Here is a 6,766-nt window from a genome sequence, read left to right as displayed (position 1 = left end):
ACACTTCAATGTTGGTGCAACAAAACCTCCTACTAGTTCAACGTATCAAAGTTAGTAAACAGACTGTTTCTAAACGAATGCAGAAAATAAATCTTAAAGCAAGAAGCCCTGCAAAAGGTCTCAAATTATCTCCAGAGCACCGCACAACGCGAAGAAACTTCGTCGCAGCCCATGGACAGTGGAACGTTCAAGAATGGTGCCTTATTCACAGTTGAATCAAGATTTTATCTCAATATGGTAGATGGCTAAAGGAGATTGTAGCGAAAATTGGACGAAAGATTCGACGAAGAATTGCTTATAAAGCGCCAGAATTTTAATAAAGATTAAACATTCGATGAACGCATATACTTAGCATCATGTTTTCACTCCTAGGCACTCAATGCCAGCGCAAATCTACATTGACGACATTTTACAGCAGTATGTGCAACTGTTCGCTAAGTTAGATGGTCCTAATTTTATCCTAATGGATGATAATGCCAGACCACATGTAGCAGGATTGTTCGAAACTTCATAGAAACTGCTGGTATCAGCACATTGCAATGGCCTGGGCAAAGTCCAGATTTGAATCCAATTGAACATATGTGGGATGAATTAGAACTTATGGTGCGTTCCCGCGATAGACTCCCAGCAACTCTAAAAGAAATGCGTTATGCATTAGTTGGAAAGTGGAACGTCATACCAGACAAATCGTACTAAATTTAATTTCCAGTATGCGAAGCAGATTAGAATCTCTAAGAATTGCTAGAGGTTGCAATACTCGCTACTGAGTTTATTTAATTTCGTGATTTTGCCTTGTTCACGACACAATTTTTCAGTAAACACGTTAGACTAGTACCTTTTCTATTCACAATACATTGACTTAGATTGGATTCTTTATTAAATGCAAGATTCCAGTAAAAATACTGTAATTTCGACAACTTTAAAGGTGAAAAAATCAATTGAAAAACAAAATGTTTGCTGAAAAGAGCACTTTCCAACAACATTTAAAGATTTTTAACACAAGTGTTGTATTTATATACAGAGTAAATAAGAAAAATGACAAAGAACACGAATCTAAATTTTCCCATTAACTTCCATGAAGAAAGAAACAAAATCCTTTTCTTCCATTTACGTTAATAGCCAACGGGGTAGACTATAAAGCGTCGAAAAAATTATTGAATTTGAATAAAAAGTTATAAAGCTTCTAATTTGACAAAAAACTCGGGTTTTTTAAGGCACTTTTTTAAATTCAGTGTATATTAGTTAATAATTGGAAATCTTTTTAATAATGATTTCAATCAAACTAAATAGATGTAGTGCATTATTTGTAGGTTTCTCTTGTGTAAATAAATTCATTATGTTATGCTACAACAAAGGTTTGTGTACAAGTTCGGCGCCCTAATTGAAATGCCTTGTTTTTTTAATTTAACATCCAATTCCAAATTGTAATTTTTAATAAGTACAAAGAGTTTTGATTAAATTTTCGTTAACAAAAAAGATCTTAGATTACGTTCTAATATTTTTTTTTAAAAAGCACAAGTCTGCTCATACCTCAAAAATACTTAGACAGGGTGCAAATGCATATTAGGCCACAGTCACATTAAATATTTGGTAAATTGCGGGAAACATAAAAGAAAAATAGCAACAAGAGCGGAAGTAATAACGGTTGAAGATGTTAAAGAAAGGTTAACTAGAAACAATCAGCCAAACCAGAAAGCAGAAAAAAGGCGAAATAAAGAAAGCCATCAAGTAATATTCTGATAATGCTGATAACGACAATAACTTGTGTACTATCTGTAAATGCAGCTTTCAATTTTATATTGACCATCAACAATGGATTCAATGCGTTAATTGTATGCAGTGAATGTTCCACATTTGTAATAGAAATTTAAACAAGAAGCAATATGAATGTAACAGATGTATTGAAAATTAATAAAGCTTATTAATCTGAAAAACTAAAATTAACAATTTATTTTTTACATTATAGCTTTTTAAACAATAAAATTATTAAACATATATTACACTATTTTTTACCTTATTTCTCTAGCTTTCACCCTTTTTACTTAATTTTTTTTTAATTCTTGTTTTGTTGAAAAGCGTGTAACTTGTAAATTAAACCAAATTATTTAATGTGGAAAAAACAATTTTTGCTGAATTATGACTAATTCTGCTTTTGCCCCTTGACCTATTAGGTATGGCGTCAAAGCATTTTAAACAGACGTGCACGCACTGCCTCATTTTCAGGACCTGTGCAGAGCAGTTGTCTTTTCCTACTTCCTTCCTTCCTCCTTCCTGTAATATTGAATTTTATGATGAAAATTTAACATTTTCGCTTGTTTTAAGTAAATGGCAATAACCCAGGGTGCCATTGATACAAAAAAAGATACTTATATACACAACAAAATATATGTACAAGTCAGTATAAATTAAAATTTAACATAAACCAATCTTTACTTATCCCACTACACCTTACCTTTTCATTTTGCAATGCGACTTGAAAAAAGTGCAAATATGACTGCGCAGAAACAGTTTTTGTGCTGTTATATTCAAGCTCTAAAGAATGCATTCGAGACTTTATAAATTGTAACATTATTGACCTACTTCTCAAATTTCTCAGACTTAACATCCAGATTATAGCCCTGAAATTTTTAGGCAATTTCCAATAGTCACTTTCGACTGCAAAAGCGGCAACCTATAAGACTTTAACTAAGTTTACCTCGCTTGTTGATTACAAAGGAAGATACACCCAAATAAAACTTTCCAATTCTGAAGAGATGCGATTTTTTTTATATTTATTCAAATGTAGTAAAATTTTCGAAATTAGCGGTTGGTAATATTATCTAGAGATTAGAAAATGATAGATTATCCTGCAATTTCATCATTAAATACGCATAGCTTCCGATGTTGTGCATCAGCAGACTTTTGTTTTAAAACAATTTGCACCAAAAAATTTTTGTTACTTTCATATTTATGGTTTATCATTTACAACAGTATTCGTTTTACATCAATAAAGAATGTTTACATACTTTTCCTTTAAATAAACAGTTCGAGGTTTATTTCGACGGTACGGACATTTTAGGGTTCCAAGCAAATCCGTGAATCGCCAAGTGATATCACAAATTGATCGTACAAGAAGAGCAGCTTTAATTTAAAAAAGGCGTTAGCAGAAGTTTGTAACTGAGTCAGTAGGCTTTTCTCAAAGCAATGACTCCTGCATATGGAATCACTATTTGAGACGAACTCTGCAAGATAGACCCAGAATTGGCCGAAGGAGTGATATCAACCAAATGCAGAATCGCTATAGAAAATACTCTTACCAACTCGACGAAATTCTACAATGGCAATACCAGAACTTCGAAATGAAGTTAGACATGCACTTGGAGTTGCTATTTCTGGTTCAATGCTAAAAAAACAAAATCAATCAATCACTGCGACATCGTCAATCAATAAGAGTTCTTTGGCTATAATATCAACACAGATTTCGTCGATTATAGTTGGCCCAACAGTGCATTCCTTCACACAAAGAATTTTTGGATTTTTGTTCTTTTTTCTGATGAGCATCGAAAGCTGTTCAATTCAGCCACGTTTCCTCCGTGCCTTCTTTTCAGAAGAAATTGTCATATTTTGGGCTGTTATAGTGTCCAACGGACGGACCGAGTTAGTTCCCGTTCAAAGGATAATATTAGACAATAGACACATCCAGGACATTTTAAAACCATATGTCGGACCAAAGCTGACGGCTGTCGGTGTCAACAGTCTCTCGTCATAGTTCTGAGTTCATGGATGATAATTCCCGTCGTCATCCTATAACGACAGTAAATGACTGCTTTGAAAATGAGGAAATTAACAGGTTAGATTGGTGGACTTTACCGCTTGACACGAATCCCATAGAATAAGCTTGGATTATGCTCTCCAGAGCTGTAACCACTTTAAAAAATCCTCCCAGAAACATTTAGGAGCGTGTTATTGCTGCTACACAGGAATAGTAGCATATTCTTCAAAATGACATGGTTAACCTCGTTCGAAGACTGTAACAACGTCTTCAAGCTTGTGTTGATACCAGTGGTGGAAATATACGTTTTTCATTTCTTTTTTATTTTAAAAATTTAATAGTAAAGTAATTATAGTACAATCTAATTGATTTTTAATCGAAGTTCATTAAACAAATAAATATTCTACACATTTTTTATCGCATAATAAAATATCCAAATCTTTTGAAGCTATGTGTCTAATGCATAGTGGAATATGCATTAAAAGAAAAGAATATTTACTGAAAATGGTTTGAAAAAAACAGAAAATTTACGTGCCGTTCCTGATTTTGCTATGATAAGTATCAATGTAAGGGGAAATAAGAAAACGTGGCTTCCCCAACAAGCACGATAATTCCCCAGAAAACAGGCCATATAGAAAGAACGATGTCAGGATTGTTAACCTTTCAGAGATAACATATATTTTTGATTCAGACAAGCCAACATCAATCTCATAAACCGATTAAAAAATAGTTTTGAACTACTTAAAAAGACATTTTATTAAAATATAAACTTATTCTCGTAGCTATATTTATTGGGTTGTTCGATAATTAATGTCGTATTTTTTATGTTTTTTCAAAGTGAATATACTTATATTAATAATAAATATTAATCAGTAATGTAGTAGACATTTTGGTGGATGACCTTTTGCCGTCTTTCGGCAAGATGGAAAATTCCGCGTTCGAAAAAGCCTTGATTTATAGAAGTAAAAAATTGATTTAACTCATTTTTAACGGCTTGATCAGAATCGAAATTTTTACCATTCAAATGATTTTGAAGAGAACAAAACAAATAATAATCTGATGGCGCCAAGTCAGGACTATATGGTGGATGAGGTATCAGTTCCCAATTTAGTTCCAATAATTTTTGACGCGTTATTAAAAACGTATGGGGTCTAGCTTCATCATGATGGAACAGTACCCCTTTGCGATTGGCGAGTTCAGGACATTTTCTTTTGATTTCTTCGTTCAATTTCGATAGCTGACGACAGTAAACATTCGAATCAATAGTTTGGTTTCTCGGAAGCAGTTCAAAATAAAGAATACCCTTGTAGTCCCACCACACAGATAGCAATATCTTCTTTTGATGAATATTGGCTTTGGATGTCGATTGCGCAGGTTTATCTTGTTTGATCCATGATCGTTTTCGGATTACGTTATTGTAGACAATCAATTTTTCATCACCCGTTATGACTCTTTTTAGAAGTGGGTCGTTTTGGTTACGATTCAGCAAAGAATCGCATATGTTAATGCGTTGGGTGAGGTGAATTTCCTTCAATTCGTGAGGAACCCAAACATCCAATTTGCTAACGTATCCAAGCTTTTTTAAGTACAGAGAAATGGCTGAATTCAATATGTCCAACTTTTCTGCTATCTCTCGAGTTATCATACGCCGATTAACTTCGATTAAGGCCTTTATTTTATCGTTATGAATGGTGATTGGGCGTCCAGTATGTGGTGCATCTTGAACATTAAAATTTCCGAAACGAAAGCGAGAAAACCAACGCTGGCACTGGCGTTCAGTAAGGCAGTTCTCACCATAAACTTCACACAATTTCTTCTGAGCTTGTACTGCATTTTTGCCCTTTCGAAAGTAAAATAGTAAAATTTGTCAATAATGCTCACTTTGATTGTCCATCTTCAACTTAAATTTTAAACAACTTCTTATTTACTAATCACGTTCAATTTTTGACCGAAAAAAGTCTAAAACATAACCTTTAAAATTGCATATAAAAATATAAGCGACGAGATCACTATTACTCGATATGTATAAATTAAACCATCTATGAAAATAAAACGACATTAATTATCGAACAACTCAATATATGCAAAATGTCAATTTAAACGAACCACGGTCGATATTTCGGTGATATAGAAAATATGTAAATATACAAAAACACTAATTTTATTTTCCAGGGGAATATTCTTTAAATGGATTATCTACTAAATTGGATGCACCATCTAGCGGAGGTGGAAACAACCACTAAAATTTTAAATATAAAAGAGGATTGAATTACACCTCATTTGAAAGATCTTTTAATTACCTTGTTAAAAATATCTTTTATTTCATTAAGAAGTTTTCGAAAAATATGTCAAAACCGTAATAAAACTTTAATATCAAATAGATTGCAAAAGAATTGTTTATTCATGCTTTTAAGCGTTTCAAATGTTGTCCATTATTTTTTAAACAATAATTTAGTCTGTCTCCAACATTTATTCTAGCATTCACAATTTTTTCTACTTCAAGTTCCCTACCCACAGTTGTAATTGTTCTCTTCAATTATTCCCTGCTTTGAAGCTAGCTTTTATAAACATTAAATAATTATTTTGGTTTTATTTATTTCTCTGTATTTCTAAATGCATTTTATTCATAAATATTATACTTGCAGAAAAAATAGTAAGAATAAGCCTGTACAATTAAAAAAAAACGATGAAGTTCTTGACTTTTTTGCTAAATATGTATTGTAATTTTTGTTTCGCGAGATAAAAGTAATGTGTTTATAAAATAATATACAAAAATGGTATACAGGTGTCAACAAAGAATCTAGATTATTTTTATCTATGGAGAATGTGGACATTGCGCAAAAAAAGGAGCGGGAATTCTTAAAGAGAGGAATCCTGAAATTAATTTGAAACATAAATACGTGTTGAAATTAATAGCTAAATTGAACTAAAACTGGTTCCGTGGTCAACAAGAAAATAATTCATATGTATGTTTTGAATGAAGCAGCTCAAATTGAAGTTTTAGGCTTTTTTGTT

The sequence above is a fragment of the Euwallacea fornicatus genome, chromosome 6, assembly GCF_040115645.1.
Source record: "Euwallacea fornicatus isolate EFF26 chromosome 6, ASM4011564v1, whole genome shotgun sequence".
Taxonomy (NCBI): Eukaryota; Metazoa; Arthropoda; class Insecta; order Coleoptera; family Curculionidae; genus Euwallacea; species Euwallacea fornicatus.
The sequence above is the reverse complement of the archived record's forward strand: the minus strand, read 5'-3'. Positions refer to the sequence as shown.